Source organism: Gadus macrocephalus, chromosome 14, assembly GCF_031168955.1.
Source record: "Gadus macrocephalus chromosome 14, ASM3116895v1".
NCBI lineage: Eukaryota > Metazoa > Chordata > Actinopteri > Gadiformes > Gadidae > Gadus > Gadus macrocephalus.
Genome location: NC_082395.1, coordinates 20,020,193 through 20,037,608, shown reverse-complemented (window position 1 = coordinate 20,037,608; position 17,416 = coordinate 20,020,193). Strand labels below are relative to the sequence as shown.

General features: G+C 41.8%; 1 long non-coding RNA gene across 2 annotated transcripts; it reads left to right on the top strand.

Moving 5' to 3' along the window:
* The first annotated feature begins 8,959 nt into the window (after positions 1-8,959).
* On the top strand, positions 8,960-10,686 carry LOC132472216 (uncharacterized). Of its 2 annotated transcripts, XR_009529036.1 has the most exons (4): positions 8,960-9,746; positions 10,072-10,112; positions 10,327-10,420; positions 10,515-10,686. It is a non-coding gene; the product is annotated as an uncharacterized LOC132472216 (long non-coding RNA). The 2 variants fall into 2 exon arrangements; XR_009529035.1 differs by having other exon boundaries at positions 10,072-10,420.
* Positions 10,687-17,416: the final 6,730 nt, after the last annotated feature.

The following is a 17,416-nucleotide window of genomic DNA, read 5'->3' as shown; positions in this document are numbered from 1 at the left end:
ATGGAGTTATTTTGGAGGAATTCAACGCAAGCAATTTCAGGGTTTGAGAGACAATGTTGTTGCCTAGGAAACGGCACGACACCTGAAGCGTCGCCATGGCAATGGTTACCAAGGCATGACCAGGGGGGTGTAAGACTGGTGAGCTCGCAGGCAGACTCCATTTAAGTGAAGTCAGACACGCCTGTCAATCTCCCCCACTGCCTGAGTTCAAGTGAGAAGGATTTCACCGTGGCTAAAACCATTTCCTGTTGAGGGGGAGATTAGGTGAGGCCTAATACTCATCAGTCTGGATAAGCTGCGAGAAGCACTTGACTTTTTTGACAAGCACCAATCATTGCTGTCATCGTGCTGGTGATGAGTTACATCACAGTAATTAGCAGAAGACTGCGAAGGCGTCGGTTGTGTTAGGTTGTGTACGTGGTTTGTGTTGTGGTTCGTGCCTTTCTTTTTGTTGCACAGAATAAGGGTGGGCATAGGGAATTCGACATGTCTCCCACTTGTCCTCAGTCATCCTCATCATCATCACTCAGAGTTCTTAATTTTTTACTTTACACTCAATTTTCGCCACCCGGGTAATTAAACATAGTTTGCATTGCATGCTTTACGTACATTTAATGATATTGGCAGAAATATGTAGGTAAGTATTGGAAGAGTAACTGGTATATGCTACACTAACTGTGAGCCCAGGTAAACCAGCCAACCAAAGTTTGAGTGAAAGCCAACAAGATTGTTGCTGCTAGTCTTTTGGACCCTGCCATGTTCACTCACCTTAAGAGTTGCACTTGCAAGGCAGCTTAGAAGCTGAACCCTAACCCACTGCGGAATAAGATGCAAGCGAGGCATCTTTGGGCGAGAGATTTGGAAACAAAAATAGCGTCTATATGCATAGACGTGCAGGGCACTTACATTGATACGACACACTCTGCAGTCTCAGCTACAGAATCAGCACCATGGACAGCGGCACTCTCGCTTCTCTGCAGAAAAGCTACAAGCCAGTATTAAGAGATCAAATTGTGTTTACAAACAAAAAGCCAAGGTTCTAGAAGCATTCTCGAAAAGATACAGCATTCTTCCTTATCAAAAGAGGAAATATCTCTCCCACTAACAATATAACTGCATCCCCTACCCATGCATTCTCCTTCTGTGAGGGAGGGCAGAACTAGCAGTGGCAGGGGGACTCCGACTAGGAAACAATAAAACATTTAGAGAACATTTTATTGAGTTGAGGATTGCAATCAGCAGCACCAGATGCTCCAGGTGGTTCCTCTGTCGGCCTTCCTTCTCTTCTTGTTCTCTGATGCAAATTAGATTGTAAGCATTACATTCGAGTGCAACTCTGTAAAGTTGGCCATTTTAAAAAAGCAAGCCACATGAGTGATGATGGGGTATGTTATTCCCTTAGCATTATTTGTAATTATTTGCTGCAATATTATTTTCTTGGATTGAGGAAGCAGGCTATTCTCCTTGCTATTCCTACAAAGAATACAGCTGCTCTTATGGTGAAGGGAAATAACCGGATCACCTCAGCCTGTTGGCAGGTTTGCTCAGAAGCCAACTTAACACCGGAGTATTTGACAAAGGATATCATTGGGAACAGGGGAGTCACAGAGTCACACAGGGGAAGGATTGAGATCTGCATTGACTTTGAGAATAACTAACCAGGTGCTGCTGTCGAGGGTTGGTGCAACAAAGCAGAGAGACAGAGAGACAGAGATAGAGAGAGACCGGGACCAATTTATACCTTCATGTTGTGATATTTCCAAACATAAATAATCCTCTCACAAAATAAAATTAACGGTGTTAATTTTTCATCTCTTAGCCCAATGAACATCCCAGTGACGCTGGTGTCATTCAAAGCGATATCAGTAGAGGTGCAGCAACAACAAAGTTTCAAAACGCTTCAAATTAAGTTCAGGTGTGTCAGGACTCACCTGGGGAGAATCGCTCACCTAGTGAGACTCACCTGCGTGAAACTCACCAGGGGGAGACTCTGAGTCACACCTGTGTGTCAGGACTCACCTGGGCAAGACTGAGTCATACTTGTTGGTCAGGGCTCCACTGGGCTCCACTCACCTGGGTGAGACTCACCGTGGGGAGATTCTGAGTCATACCTGTTTGTCCGGGCCCACCTGCGGGAGACTCACCTGGGGAGACTCACTCACCTGGTGAAACTCACCTGGGTAAGACTCACTTGTGGGAGACACTCCGGTTGAGTCTCACCCGTTGGTCACGGGTTGGTGAGGCGACGGCTCCTTCCGACTGACGGCCCCCTGTTCTGCCCGTCGCGCCTCCGGCGTTCCTGGTTAGAGGAGCATTCTCACTCTTAATTATCCCGCCTACACGCGGAGGCGGACGGGAAGAGATCGGAGGAGATTAGCCGTGATATAATGTCTTGTGACACTGTGTCCTTCACATCAGCACCTCAGGCGTGGGCCGGAGACACATGAGCTCTGGAGCACACACTTACAGAAATACACACACACACACACACACACACTTACGTGTGCACTCTCTCGCACACACACACACACACACACACACACACACAAACATACATTGACGTGCACACTCACAAACAGGCTCACACACACACACGTGAAGGTGCGCACTCACACACAAACACAAATCCAAACGCATCCACAAATTTACTTAATGCGCAAACCCACACTCACACATTTAGTAAAATACTCTTTGAGACACAAACACTAAAATGACTGAAGCACTAGGGAACACCACGCTCAGAATACAGTTCGTTCTGTCATAACAGGCAGGCTTTAAAACAGACATCTCTCTCTCTCTCTCTCTCTCTCTCTCTCTCTCTCTCACAAAGTAGGGTTTATGGCTTTGACATTCTCCAGAGCAGCAGCAGTTTGATTCAGTACTCTTTACAGTCTCACATTATTCCAAAGTCATCACAAATGTATATATATACATATATATATATAGATAAATAATGCTCCCTGAAACATAATGCTAATCCGATGCCTTCCATCAATTATAGTTTCATAACACGTCCAGGTTATACTTGTACGAGCGCACTAGCTGCTATAACTCTGTTGGGTACATTCACATTCAAGTCTGAATGCCGACTGAATGCAGATCTAGCAGGCTGGAGAAGAGCCCCCATCGCTAAAGGCTGAAGGAAACATGTCTGTGGTGAGCGCCGCTGAGTGATGTTTTCAAAAAGACACACAAGTCCCGTATTGAGCGGGCCCTCTGCTCCTCCAGGCCTCCCCCGTCCCCCCCCGTCTTGTGTTTCCTACTAATCAATGGCTGACCCTTGGCCGAGTCTCTGACTTTCATCCTGACTTTGCGCTGTGTGCATGCGTGTGTGCCTGTGTGTGTGTGTGTGTGTGTGTGTGTGTGTGTGTGTGTGTGTGTGCATGTGTTTGTGTGAGTGAATATATTTGTATGTGTGTATGTGTGTGTAGGAGAGAGATTTTCAATGTATGCGTGTGTGCGTGTGTGTTCAATGGTGAGTGTGTGAATATTTGTGTGTGTTAATGTGTGTGTCTGTGTGTGCGCCCACACGTGCGTGTGTGTGTGTGTGTGTGTGTGTGTGTCAGTTACTATCACAGTGACACACTACATCTGACTGAGGTGCATCCATTAAATATTAACATTACGATGCACAATAATCCCAGATGGGAAATATCATTCATCATGGAGCATTCAGAAATAACAGATCAATGGCTGAATCCATCTGAGGTGGAAACTAGTGATAACTGATACTGCTTCAACAGATATATACTGCTTATCAATGCATTCTCTGCCAACAGTGTTATGCTTTATGTATTATCAGCATATCCAATTTATCTATAGGTTTAAATTGGAGGTAAATGAAAATGCAGGATAGGCATCCAAAGTGAGAGGATTGCAAAGCGTAAATAATCACACCACTCCATTCTCACATGAATGAGTTCAAACAAATGATAATACCGAGCTTTCAAAAAGTTGTCGGTAACGGATCCTGATAGATCAAGTTGATCAATACACATTAAGCTAAGACAAACACATGTTAAAGTATGGGTGTCTTCAAAAGAGATTGGCATTGATTGAATAGGTTCACAGTTTGCTTCACCACAATGGCTCATCCAGCTTTATGTGTTACGCAATGCGGCGGCGTTGTGTTGACAACCATGTGGGGATGCTTCTGATTCGGAGCACCGCACCACCCCCCTCCACTCCAGGGCCTCGTCTTTGTTCTCCTCAGTGTACACACAGAGTCCAAGTGTACCAACAGGGTGAGTCCACACGGACACCCTGCACAGAGAAGCCGGGCCGGGGATCGGCTTCATTACTGAACATACACCACGGAGGCGGCCTGTATTCAACAATCTGTGTGGCTGATGTGTGCCAGATATAATCCATAGGAACTAATCTACCCATCTGGTTGGAGTTAGCTAGGATACCCAGTAACCCCAGCATACACACACAGAGATGTAGACACATGCATATAGAGACAAAGGGAAACAACATACACACAAACGACATCCCACGCACGCTAAAAGGATGGCATCCCCTATTTTCTATAACCCCTGGCACAGGCTATGTCATATCACATAGTGGGCATATCTGTGATGTAGGCTAATGATGTCAATACAAACATGCTTCTCTCTCACACACAAGAGCACACGTACGTAGCGCATATGCAAAATCCTTGGGTGCGCGCGCGTGTGTGTGTGCGTGTGCGTGTGTTAATATGCATGAACGACAAACTTGCACGTATGTGCACTTGCTGGTGGGTTGTGCACACTTGGCATGTTTTTGATTGCTGCAATGTTGTGAATAACATTGTCTCTCATGTGCATAATCGTATTTAATGCTGCTTGCCTGGCCCATGGGTTGGTTTGTTCCTCAGGAAGTAGGCCTTGCACACACACACACTAACACGCTCACACGTGCACGTAAATACGTATGCATCTGCGCATGCTCTGAAATCCCAGAGGAACCGTCTGGCAGCAGATGGAGGACGCTCCTGTCCACCATCAATCACACGGAGAAAACCAGTGCTGAGAACACCCTGCTGCCCTGACCATCAGATAACACACAGAGAGAGAGAGAGAGAGAGAGAGAGAGAGAGAGAGAGAGAGAGAGAGAGAGAGAGAGAGAGAGAGAGACCGAGAAGGCGAGAGAGAGAGTAGAGGAGGGGCAAGGAGGATAGTAACTGTGTGTGTGTGTGTGTGTGTGTTCGGGGGGGATGCAAAAGTGTACGAGTGGGAGACAGAGGAGGGAGAGCGAGAGAAGAGGATTGAAGTCGTAATCCCTTGGTTTTTATTGATGTGTAGGTTAGCATACATTTGCCCATGTTCCTAAGTAACTAACGCAGGATAGCATACATTTATCCATCATCCTATGTTAACTTATGTAGCTTAGCATACATTTATCCATCATCCTATGTAACCTTTCGTAGGACAGTATACATTTACCCATCATCCTAGGCTACCATTGGCATTTGTAGCTTAGCATACATTTTCCCATCATCCGATGTAGACGTATGTAGTTTAGCATACATTAACTCATCATCCTATGTTACCTCTCATAGGTTAGCAAACAATAACTCATCATCCTATGTAAGCTTTTCATAGCTTAGCATAAATTAACTCACCATCCTATGTTACCTTTCATAGGTTAGCTGTATTAACTCATCATCCTGTTACCTTTCATAGCTTGGTATACATTTACGCATTATTCTATGCATGAATAAATGTGTGCGTGTTTAAATGACCAATGGTGTGTCTGTGTGTGTGGTCGTATGTTCAATGGTGTGTGTGCGTGTTCAATAGTGTGTGTGTGTGTGTGTGTGTGTGTGTGTGTGTGTGTGTGTGTGTGTGTGTGTGTGTGTGTGTGTGTGTGTGTGTGTGTGTGTGTGTGTGTGTGTGTGTGTGTGTGTGTGTACTGGTTAATATTCTGGATGGCACGCTCACAGCTGTGGAGACATCTCAGAGTGTCCGGTCTCCCCCGATAACGGCTCGCTTGAAGGTCTCAGTAATCCGGCTCCACCACACACACACTGGCGCGCGCGCGTGCACGCACATGCACACGCACGCACACGCATGCACTCACACACACAGACACACACACACACACACAAATGCACGCTTGTGCACATGCACACACACACACACAAGCACACACACAAGCACACGCAAACACACATGCATATGCACACACACGCACATGCATGCGTGCAAGCACACGCAAACACGAGTACAGGAGTTTACTGGCTAATATCAGTTCTCAATTCTCAATATAAATGTAAAATAAATCCATAAACAAAAATAAGTTTCACAAACACATTTCTGATCCACTCACAAATGTCCCAGGGGAAAAAAATACTATAGTTTACTACAGCATTTACTACAGTATACTATATATTACTATAGTATACTATAATATACTACAATATAGTGTGGGATTTACTATAGTAATTTTCCAGACATTGTAGTGTACTATGGTAAATACTACAGTAAGTTACTACACAGTGTAGTATACTATAGATTACTATACTATACTACAATATAGTGTGGGATTTACCATAGTAATTTTCCAGACATTGTAGTGTACTATGGTAAATACTATAGTGAGTCACTACAAAGTGTAGTACAGTATAGAATACTATAGTTAACTATAATATACTTTTTTTAATATATATTTTCATTATTCTGTAATTTGTCCTAAAATGAATATGTGAAACCTAAGCCAAATATTTGTATTACGTGGAGATTTTATTGTAGAAACATAAACCACACATAAATATAAAACATAATGCACAACATGCATAGGCGACAACAGCCAGAATATAATAACAATGAAAGAGAGTACAATTGAAGCCTTACTAACTTTAAACATTTTCTAATACAGGCATCTTGATAAGAATAATTGACTCATCGTGTACGTAGCAAAAGCATTTGCACAAAATATCATTGGGTTTGCAAAGAAGTATTTCATGGGTCTTTCTGAACTTCACAATTTGCTTAGCAGTATTCACTTTTGCAAAATCATCATAGATTCTTAATTGTCTGGAATCCTTTTTGAATCTAAAAATTTGTAGGTACACCTCTTCACACTTGCATGCTGATAAGCAACCACAATTGAGCTTACAAAGTAGTATGGATTTAATGCTACCATTGCTGCATACATTTCAGTGGTGTATAAAGTGTGGTGGATGAAACATCTCTTGAATTCTATGACACTGGCCTCTATATAATTTCCAAAGAGAATGGACTCCCCCACTGTAATTACTCTTGTTGTGTAATTCCCGACAACCCGAGCACCACTACCTACTTTGTATGATTTTAACACTGTATTGTCTTTGTTAACAAGTTTGTTGAAAAGATCACAGACATCATCACTGGCATTGTTGAATAATTCAGTGTGGTGCATTAGTGTTTTTGTGTTAAAAAATCTCTTAAAAATGTGTTCAGGGACTGCCTGTGTACCATTGAACATTTCAAGAAGAGTGCCAATTGTGTCTTCATAAACAAATGAAGAGTTGGCCCACAGCGGACCGCACATGTCAACTGCGTTGCTAAGATGGGTTAAGCAGTGAACATTATAAGATGCATAACATTTTCCATAAAGCTCTTGTACCTCGACAACAAAACTCGTAAGACAAGAGGAAGCATGCAAAAGATCAGCTTTTTGGATATTATCCTGGAGGAGTGTGTAGATGGAGAAGACAAGTAATAGCCAGTGATTATAATAAACCGGGGGTAAAACTGTTTTCAAAAGAATGGGGGAATAAAATAAAAGAAATGCCCTCCATTCAGATGCCTTCAAATAGTGTCTCTCGGACAATGACCTTGGACATCTTTTGACTTCATGTGGTGGGTGTATGGTGAGGAGAGAACTGTCAATCTGTTGGATTATTTTCGGTTGAAAATAGAATGGCAAAGCAGAGTTTTTTGAATCACACCAAATACTGACAAATTGTTTTGTTACACCAAGGCAAACACTATGCATATATTCTGGGACAAAATGTTTGATAATGTCGAAATTAGGAAGTAGCAGCAGTTGACTAGGTCCCTTAACCCCATTAACATCTGTGTCTGATTGTATTGCAGCAGATGCCTGATGGGTAGTCTGATCATGTGTTCTTATTTGTATTATATACAAATATGTTATATTTCTAATTTTAGTAAAAGGTTGGACACACAATTAACATTACTTATAAAGTAGGCTACTCAATCATCAATGCAGAATTCTGTCATAAAGTCTTATATGCCACTCCGTTCTCCCTATTTCAACTAGGTTTGTTGGCGTTTTGTGTGTGTACACACTTGCTCAACATGGTCTGGTGGATCATCACAGGGGAATTCAGCTTCATCTGAAGAGTCAATCTGGAAAAGCCAAATTTACCAATGAGATTAGTAAACCCACAGCAAATAGAAAGTAGCTGTTTGTGGCAGCTTGAATTTAAATTACAATTGTACAGTTATAATTTCTTAACATCCATTCTCTTAATTAACTTTGTGTTGTTTAGTGTGTACACACCATAGACTGTGTATTCATTTGATCATCATGGTCTCCGTCATCAGAGAATTCAGCTTCAAATGAAGGCCTTGAATCAATCTGGAAGCCAGTGGACAAATGGAGGTTCATATTCCAGTTTTTCTTACCTCCTCGGTCGAACTTGCTGGCTGTTCCTCTGTTCTCAATTGACTTCTGTACCATCTTGTAGTTTTTGGCACAGGTATAGAAAAATCTGACAAATATCGTTTATAATTTCCTGACATTTTGCAGTTAGACGACTGTCAATGCAGACAAATTTAAACTGAAAACACCAACTGAACTACTGAAAAAGATAACTGTAAACCTGCGAGCGTCTCACGCGCTGCGAATGCGGTTGTAAACATATGCTACGCATTCGCAGCGCGTGAGACGTCCGTTGAATATTTGACAGTCGAGTTTTAGTCGTGAGTTTGCTACGGAAAAATAAAGAAAATGGCAAAATATGCACTATTTGACTTTCTTTTGAAGGGGCTGTGGACATAGGCGAAATATCATGGGTGGTAGGGGAAGTAAATTTAAAAGATCCTTTTGTAATGTATAAAGTTAATTGGCCAAACAAGGGAAGGATTGTGTCATGTCCAGGACGGATTATATCAGTCAGTGGTAAGTAACACAAGTTTTTTCTCCTTTGACTATGTTTATGTAAAATATGTGCATAACTACATACATATGGTAATATTTCAAATATCAAGGTAAACGTTTTCGTTTCAAAAACGTTGTTAATTGTTAAGCTCGCAACGGTAGGCACGATAAGGCCCCCTAGCTCGCGGCCTATAATGTGAGGCGCGGGAAGTGTGGGGGAAGTGTGGGGTGCGCGGCCTGGATTTATAGAGAGAAACTTTATTTTGCCCAAAATAATACTAGCATTTTAAACACACATTATGAAAACGTCATAATTTTGACGTTTTCAGACAACAGAGAGGAGTTGGTTTGCAAGAGGAGGCATTATCTTGATGGTGGAGACAAACTGTCGAGCCCGGAGGAGAAAGGGAAGGGGAAAAGGAAGAAACTGAAGAATGGTCGATATTCTGACGACGACGACGTATCGCTGGTAGGTAACTAAAGTTTTATTACAGAAATGTCATCTATAGGCCTTGTGGATGAGTTAAATTAAAATCGTTGAAAAACTAAACTTTATTATGATTTAAAGGATCCTCAGTTAAGTCAATGTAAGAAGAAGAAGAAGAGAAAAAACACAGGTCTTAACGTCTTAATGGAACTGGAAACGCAAGGTATTGGTGCAGTGATGTACAAATATTCACCGTATGGAAGTGCTTCTTAACATCAGTGAATTATTGTAATGTGATGTAGCCTAATGTTGTCTGTCATATTGTACACCATGGGGTAGCCAACTGGCCTGCTTTGCCTGGCCTGTCAGATCATTTTGACTTTCTGCTTTCTGTCAATTTATTAAGCATATTAACAAGATTAGATTTGAGTATTCATCTCCTGTTCCGCCTGCATTGTCTACTCGCTCAGGCTCATCCCCCCTGCTGACCTCTGTTGTACAGTCTTGATGTAACCCTTAACTCTATGTACATCTTCTGTTTGTCATAGGATCATGTCAGCTGAACTCAATTAATGAAACCAGGAATGAAGTAAGATCCACTAATGCAATAAACTGTCTGCACTTAATGTTCTACCTACAATTAAAGTTTTTATTTCCTAACTCTATAGTATAGGGATAGATACAGCAATATATTCCTGTAATCTATCAGCTGTAAGCTTTGTACCCTCTAACTGGCTTCTGTAGGTATTTGCCCAGGTGTATGTGAGTCAGTTTTGTTTTTTTAATGGAATTTTTATTTTCAGTGCCATCACCCATCTTGTGAGCTGTTGAGGGAGAACAACCACAGGCTGCAGAGGGAAAATGATTCTCTCAAGGTAAAAATAGCAACATTGAAATGTAATGCTATTGTTGAAAACTTTGTTTTTTTTTTACACAAGGGTTTTTCTGTTTTACATGTTAGCTAAAAAGCTATTATGAATCCTTTGCTCAGTGCTGCCAGACGTTTTGCAGAAGATGGAGGAGTTTCTTCGCTCAGCACCAAGACCAACGACAACACCAATACCAACACCAAGACCAAGACCAAGACCAGAACCAACACTATCACCAGCACCAACAGCAGTTCCACCACCAGCAACAGAAGACCCATCACCAGCTCCAGGTCCATCATCCTGGGCCACTCTGTAAGAATCTTTTTGACTTTATTTGTATAGGTTAAGTTACTTAGTTTCAGTTGCACTGTTTTTCTAAATGCATCAGCCGTACACTCGGTTAATCTAAATGCATATATATATCATTGAGGTAAGACGCTAGTCTGCTGTATGTTGAAGTAGATTTGTGGTAATGTTATCTACTTGCATTAAAGGTCATTCCAAAAGGACTTGTGGAGCGCTGCTCCTTCCAAAGCCCCCGGAAGTTCATAAATGATCTCCTACATGGGATGTATACCAGGGAATATATGGCAGGCCATTCAGTGACTGGCCAGTCATCCAGCAGCTGCACAGAAGGAAAACCTGGCCTAGCCCAACAAGACCTTGTTGAAATAACAAGTAGGTATATAGAAATGGGAAAAGATGTTGGTTGAGTGATACCCTCATTCTCATGCTCATCTTTCTTGTATGTGTTTGTGTGTGTGTGTATTCCCACAGATGCTGCAAAGTTGAAGTTCACCTAGGTAACTGATACGAACATAAAAGCATTTATACGACAAAAGCTAAACAATGCTGCCAAATTTCAGAAACAATAAATGATCAACTGTTTAAAGAAAGTTCAACTTTTGTTCTATTTTTTTTGTATTTTAGCAGTCTGTAGAAAACTGTTACCATTAACTGTGTTAATGGTGGTTGTAAGCCTAATTTATGTGCAGTGAATTATTGTTACAGCACTATGGTTAAAAATGGCAACAACAAAAAGTGATACAGTTGAAAATATCCATTAGGTAAAGTACAATGACATAGTTAAAAGAACAACAAAATACTGCATAATGCAGTTATTGTAATGCAGTATATATAGTACTATGGTATCGTAATTGTAGTATTCTATAGCAAAATAAAAGTATAATAAAAGTTCTGTAATTTACTTCAGTAGATTGTAGTTGTTGTATGAAGTTGTTGTAGATTGTATGAAGTAAACTGTAGTAGTATATAATGTAGTATACTGTAGTAATAAAACTGCAGTTTTCTGTGGTATACTATAGTTTACTGTAGTAGTATATCGGTGGTATACTGTCGTAATAAAACTGCAGTTTTCTGTAGTATACTATAGTTTACTGTAGTAAAACTACTATAGTAAGGTTAAAAAACACTACAATATTTACTATAGTATATATAGGGTGTACTGTAGTTTATTTACTATAGTAAACTATAGAATTTTCTGTAGTATACTATAGTTTACTATAGTAAGGTTAAAAAACACTACAATATTTACTATAGTATATATAGGGCAGGGGTTTTTCTAGTGCGGAGCTTTTGAAAATTTGAGGTACAAATGGATCATTCTGAGGCTTGTGTAGGACCAGTATGTTGACTCGTATAGTAAGGCCAAATTACTCAAAATGGCTAAGTTACCATAGATGCAGAACATTACATACAGTAATGTATAGAAAAAAAAACACGTACTTCGGGAACCTGCTGGAAGAACACTTTATCTTTATTATTTAAATTTCTTCTCAGACACTCTCAGATTCACTGAACTGATAAATTTGGTTCGGGAGAAGAGATAAAAGCCCGCCTACACTGTAAACGGATTGGTTGACTTACCGATCCAGGCCAATCAGGAGGCGCCTGAGGCTCACGTGCACACTGCCTCATGCACAGTTTCTAGATCCCTCTCTGTTGTGCTGCGCGCTCGCTACACAGATGCGAACGCGGTTAGGAGCACGTCTGTCTCCTGTGCGCGGTCTTGCTTGCTCGCTCTCCATTCCGGGAGATTTTAAGTAATTTAAAATTTTCGACAAGGAGGCGCTGGGTTGAAACAAGGAGGCGCAGCGCCCCTCTTTCCCGGTTTAGATTAACCCCTGTAGGGTATACTATAGTTTATTTACAATAGTAAACTATATAATTTTCTGTAGTATACTATAGTTTACTGTAGTAAAACTACTATAGTAAGGTTAAAAAACACTACGATATTTACTATAGTATATATAGGGTATACTATAGTTTATTTACTATAGTAAACTATATAATTTTTTCATGTGGGGTGTCTTGTTTTAAATTAATGTAATATAAACCCATGAATATATGAATTAAAAAAATATTTGCAATTTTCATCAAAAATGTATTTGGATGTTGTTATATTTATACAAACTTTTAAACTTGAATTTACAAGACGCTTTTAATTTGTGAACTTGTTTGCAATTCTGTGTGAACTGGTCTGTATTTATATGGGGACTCTCCTGACGTGGCTGGATTCACAAATGCATTTTTTTCAACAAGGAACTCTCTGTAGCCAATCAGATGCCTCCCTCGTTTTTAGCCAATGACATGACTGCAGCAACTGGGTTTTTAGATTGTCGTTGCCATAGCATTAATAATCGTTTACTACTTAAACGGCACCGCCATCCCAAAACCCAGTCAAAACTAGATGGAAAAAGTGTGTAGTTCAAAACGTGATGCAGCTTTTACCTCTTCGCCACCTAGAGATTGTTATGTGCGATCATTCAAAAACCCCATGTTATTTCCCCATAGACATTTGACCGAGGGAACCGGGAGGCTGGACTTATTCTTCAGAGGTCGGGACTGCATTCATGTGATTGGCTGTAAACGAGGGAGGCATCTGATTGGCTACAGAGAGTAGCCAATCAGATGCATTTGTGAATCCAGCCACTCAGGAGAGTCTCAAAAATCCATACATAAATACAGACCAGTTCACACACAAATGCAAACAAGGTCAAAAATGAAAAGCCTCGTGTTAATTCAAGTTTAACAGTTTGTATATAAATGTAACAACATCCAAATACATTTTTTATAAAAAAGTGCAACAAAAAAAAAAAAAATATTTAGCGATTTTGTCGAAAGCCGACCGTGGCGGTTATGGCAAAGTGGGGAGACGCACACAATTGACTGAGTTTGTTAACAAAAAGGTTTATTATAACCAAGTGAATATAACATAACATAAGCTATGGCGTGTGCATTCAATCTAGTCAGTGAAGGGAGCGGGTGTGTACGTAAAAGTGTACAATAATAATTGGTGCCTCCCAAAGGAGAACCACCCTGACACTGCGCTCACAGGTCTACTTAAATAAGCCCAGCTCAGGTGTCAAAGAGGTCGTTAGGCTCCCCTCGTTAGGGTCGTGACAATTTACATTACATTTATTTCAAACAAGACACATTTGTGTGTGGATGAGAAAAGTGTGTGTGAAACTTATTTTTGTTAAGGGATTTATTTTACATTTATACATACCGATATCCATTTATGTGTGCATTGAAATGTATTTGTGAGAAGAGAGTAATTTATACAAAAATCACAAAATACATTTGTGAATCCTTCTCTGTGCATTCATTATTAATGAGACTGTTCTGACCCCATAAACCCCTGGGCTGGCCCCTCTGAAATATTAATGGACTTCACAAATAACTTGACATATCTGTTGTTTACAAGCTGGTTTGGCACCTCAGTCCACCACAGTGAACCACAACCTCCGAGCACTTGGGACAAATCTGGGCCTGACTTTACCACAATAACACATGTCGACGCACAAAATCACAAAAGACTCCTAGCGCTGGTTCTGCATGGCAAAACACACCCACACAAACTACACACACACACATACAAACACACACACACACACACACACACCTCTGAAAGCTCCCTCGGAGGCCCGACCGCAGAGAGGAGGTTCCAACACAACGAGAACCAAGGACATAATTAATATTCTGGGCACCAAAGATGGCCAAGTTGCAGAGCATCAAAGAAGAATATATTTGAGCCCTTGACTGTATGCGGCGCTGCTGGGGCTCGGCTCTGACGGCATGAAGAGAAGAGAGATTTATCTCTCAGCACTTCCAGAAGGTCTCCAGTAAGAACTCACAGTGGGCCTGATGCTGCCCTGCTGCGGTCACCCACACACGTTCCTCTCCATCACCCAGTTTATATGCATAAATGCTATAAACTCACTCTCACTCTCTCTCTCTCTCTCTCTCTCTCTCTCTCTCTCTCTCTCTCTCTCACACACACACACAGACTCAGACTCAGACAGACCCACACACATAGACACAGATATACAGACAGACAGACAGACAGACAGACAGACACATACATAGACACAGATATACAGACACACACACACACACACACACACACACACACACACACACACACACACACACACACACACACACACACACACACACACACACACACACACACACACACACACACACACACACACACACACTCTACTAAAATACACACCAACGAGGTCATGCACACACCGCAGCCTTGAAGGCGCACTACTTATAGCAAGGGCATAACATATTTCACACTTTGCACATGCAAGTGTGCCGGGGAAAAAAACCATTACATTATGTATGGATGTCATGTGTTTTTCATTTGTCTCCCCAGATGAAGTGCTCTACATGGAGAGAAAATGTTTGGAGTGGATATGGAATAAGACATTGAAATCAATGTTGTGGATGAATAATAAGATGATGATGCAACAAACCCGGCCACAGGCTACACCCTGAGTTCAGTTATAACCCTAAGACCATGTGTGCCCTAACCCTATGGACACCCTAATCCCGACTCTATATTCACTCTAACCCTAAGCCTAGCTTCCAAACCTCTTACAAGCTTGGGGAAGAATAGGCCTTCTGTGAAATATGGCCACAGTCCTATCCAAACAAGACCTTCATTTTGATCTCTGCAAAGCAAAAACACATTGGCTCATGAAATCATTTGAACAATGGACAATGACCTCTCGCTCGTGAAGGTCCAACATTTTGTTGACGTTGGAATGTGAATCCATGGTCAATGCTTGACTCAGCAGAGGTTTAGCTCGTACAATACTTTAGCTGAAGACTACGTGTACAGACTTTAGCTCTAGCCTGTCGTTGGCTAACGTCATGCCAATGTGTATAGCTTTTAGCTGTAGCCTGTAGTTGGATAATGACATGCCAATGTGTATAGCCTCCAGCTGTAGCCTGTCGTTGGCTACCGACCGGCCAATGTGTATAGCCTTTAGCTCTAGTCTGTCATTGGATAACGACATACTGTTGCGGAAAGTACTACTATTAAACTCTAACAAGGAAAGAGATAATAAAACTGCCAAATAAAGTTTAGGACTTTTATTTAGAACTTTAAAAAAAAGTTATAAAAAAGCAGAGCTGCAGAACACCAACTTCTCCAGTATCTGCAAACAGCTTTTATATTCTTGCCTCTGTGATTCCTCCTATAAGCTCCGTGCTAGGGGCACTAACTATTTCCATACAAGGCCTCACCACCAGCTAACCTCTGTTATGTTCCTTATTCTGGGATTTGTGCCATGTGTCATCATATAACGCATCAATGTCCTCGTCCGAACACTCTCGACCCTTGTATCAATCACTGTCATGCATGTGTCATTCATAAATCTTGCCATTAAAGCCCTGAGGGCAACTGTACAGATTCTTCACGCCAGGGGCGTAGTCTGTCCTTGAAAAAAACCTATACATGTGCTTTGTCTATCTGAACTAACCCCGAATCTCTCCGGGCGACACTGCCCAGTGTCCCCTTGGTTCCCAGGCCTGAATACTGGTGCATACTGGCAGGGCCGTTGCACCAAATCCTGGGCCCCTATACACGAGGTACTGATGCCGCCCCCCCCCCCGGATTTCCCCTACCAGCCCCCTGCGCTGAATTGTTGACGGGGGGGGGGGGTAGAGAACAATTGTTGACGGGGGACGGGACGGGAGACGTGGCCGTGTGCGACTCCTAACACTATGGGCTGGTGGATAATTCAATTTTTATTTTTATTTTTTATTGCCATGGGCCCCCCCTCTGCCTTGGGCCGTTCGATCCTTTAACTTTAGCCTGTCACTGGGTTACGCGACAGACCCGCACGTGCAACCTATTAGGTCTGGTCATGTAGTGTTTAATTCTACATCTACAGTGATAATGGACCCTTAAAACTGCTCTGCTGGCCACCCAGAATTAATTAATTAATTTGTCATCTTTCATTGATACAGGTCAGTCTAATAGAGGCTAAGCAACAGAGAGACCTGTTATTAGCATTAAATGTCAGCTTTCTAAAGTACCATTCACTGTCCATCTTGAGTTCATTGGGGTATTGTTTTTATCGTCCATTCCATTGCTTTATGTGGTGTGTGTGTGTGTGTTTCGTGATAGAGGGAGGCCTTTCACAGCCTCCCTCTATCACGCCTCATGTGGTTTTGCTGATAAAAGTGTTCAACGCTACAACTCCCGTTGTGTTCCCAGGTTGCAGTGTATCATGGTGGGGTGTAAACGCAATAGTACCGCTGACCTTTCGCCCAGTGATCGAGTGGGGTTTACCCGACACTGCGGTACCTACCCCGCACACTGAGAGTACTATTTTTTGCCTCCCTTTTCCCATCCAAGAACCTCCTAGTGTATTCATTCATTTGTATGCATACGCAGTCACTGAATAAATGATCATATCATCTTCTGAGACCTTTGCCTGGTATAATTCACTTCATTGGATTTTGTCCCCGAGGTCATCGTTCCGTTTCGAAAGTCGATGAGACCGAAGCAGGCTTTGCTCTAGCTATGGTTGAAGGGCCTCTATTTAACCACCAGGTGTGAATGATAAGTCATTACAAGCAGTTTCAATACCTGCCACGCCCTGTAACTGAGTGACATCACAAGTTGGAGGGGCGACCCAGATGTATGCTGGGTAGATAAGTACATAGAGGTATAATAAGGGGCCCTTTAAAACAAGTA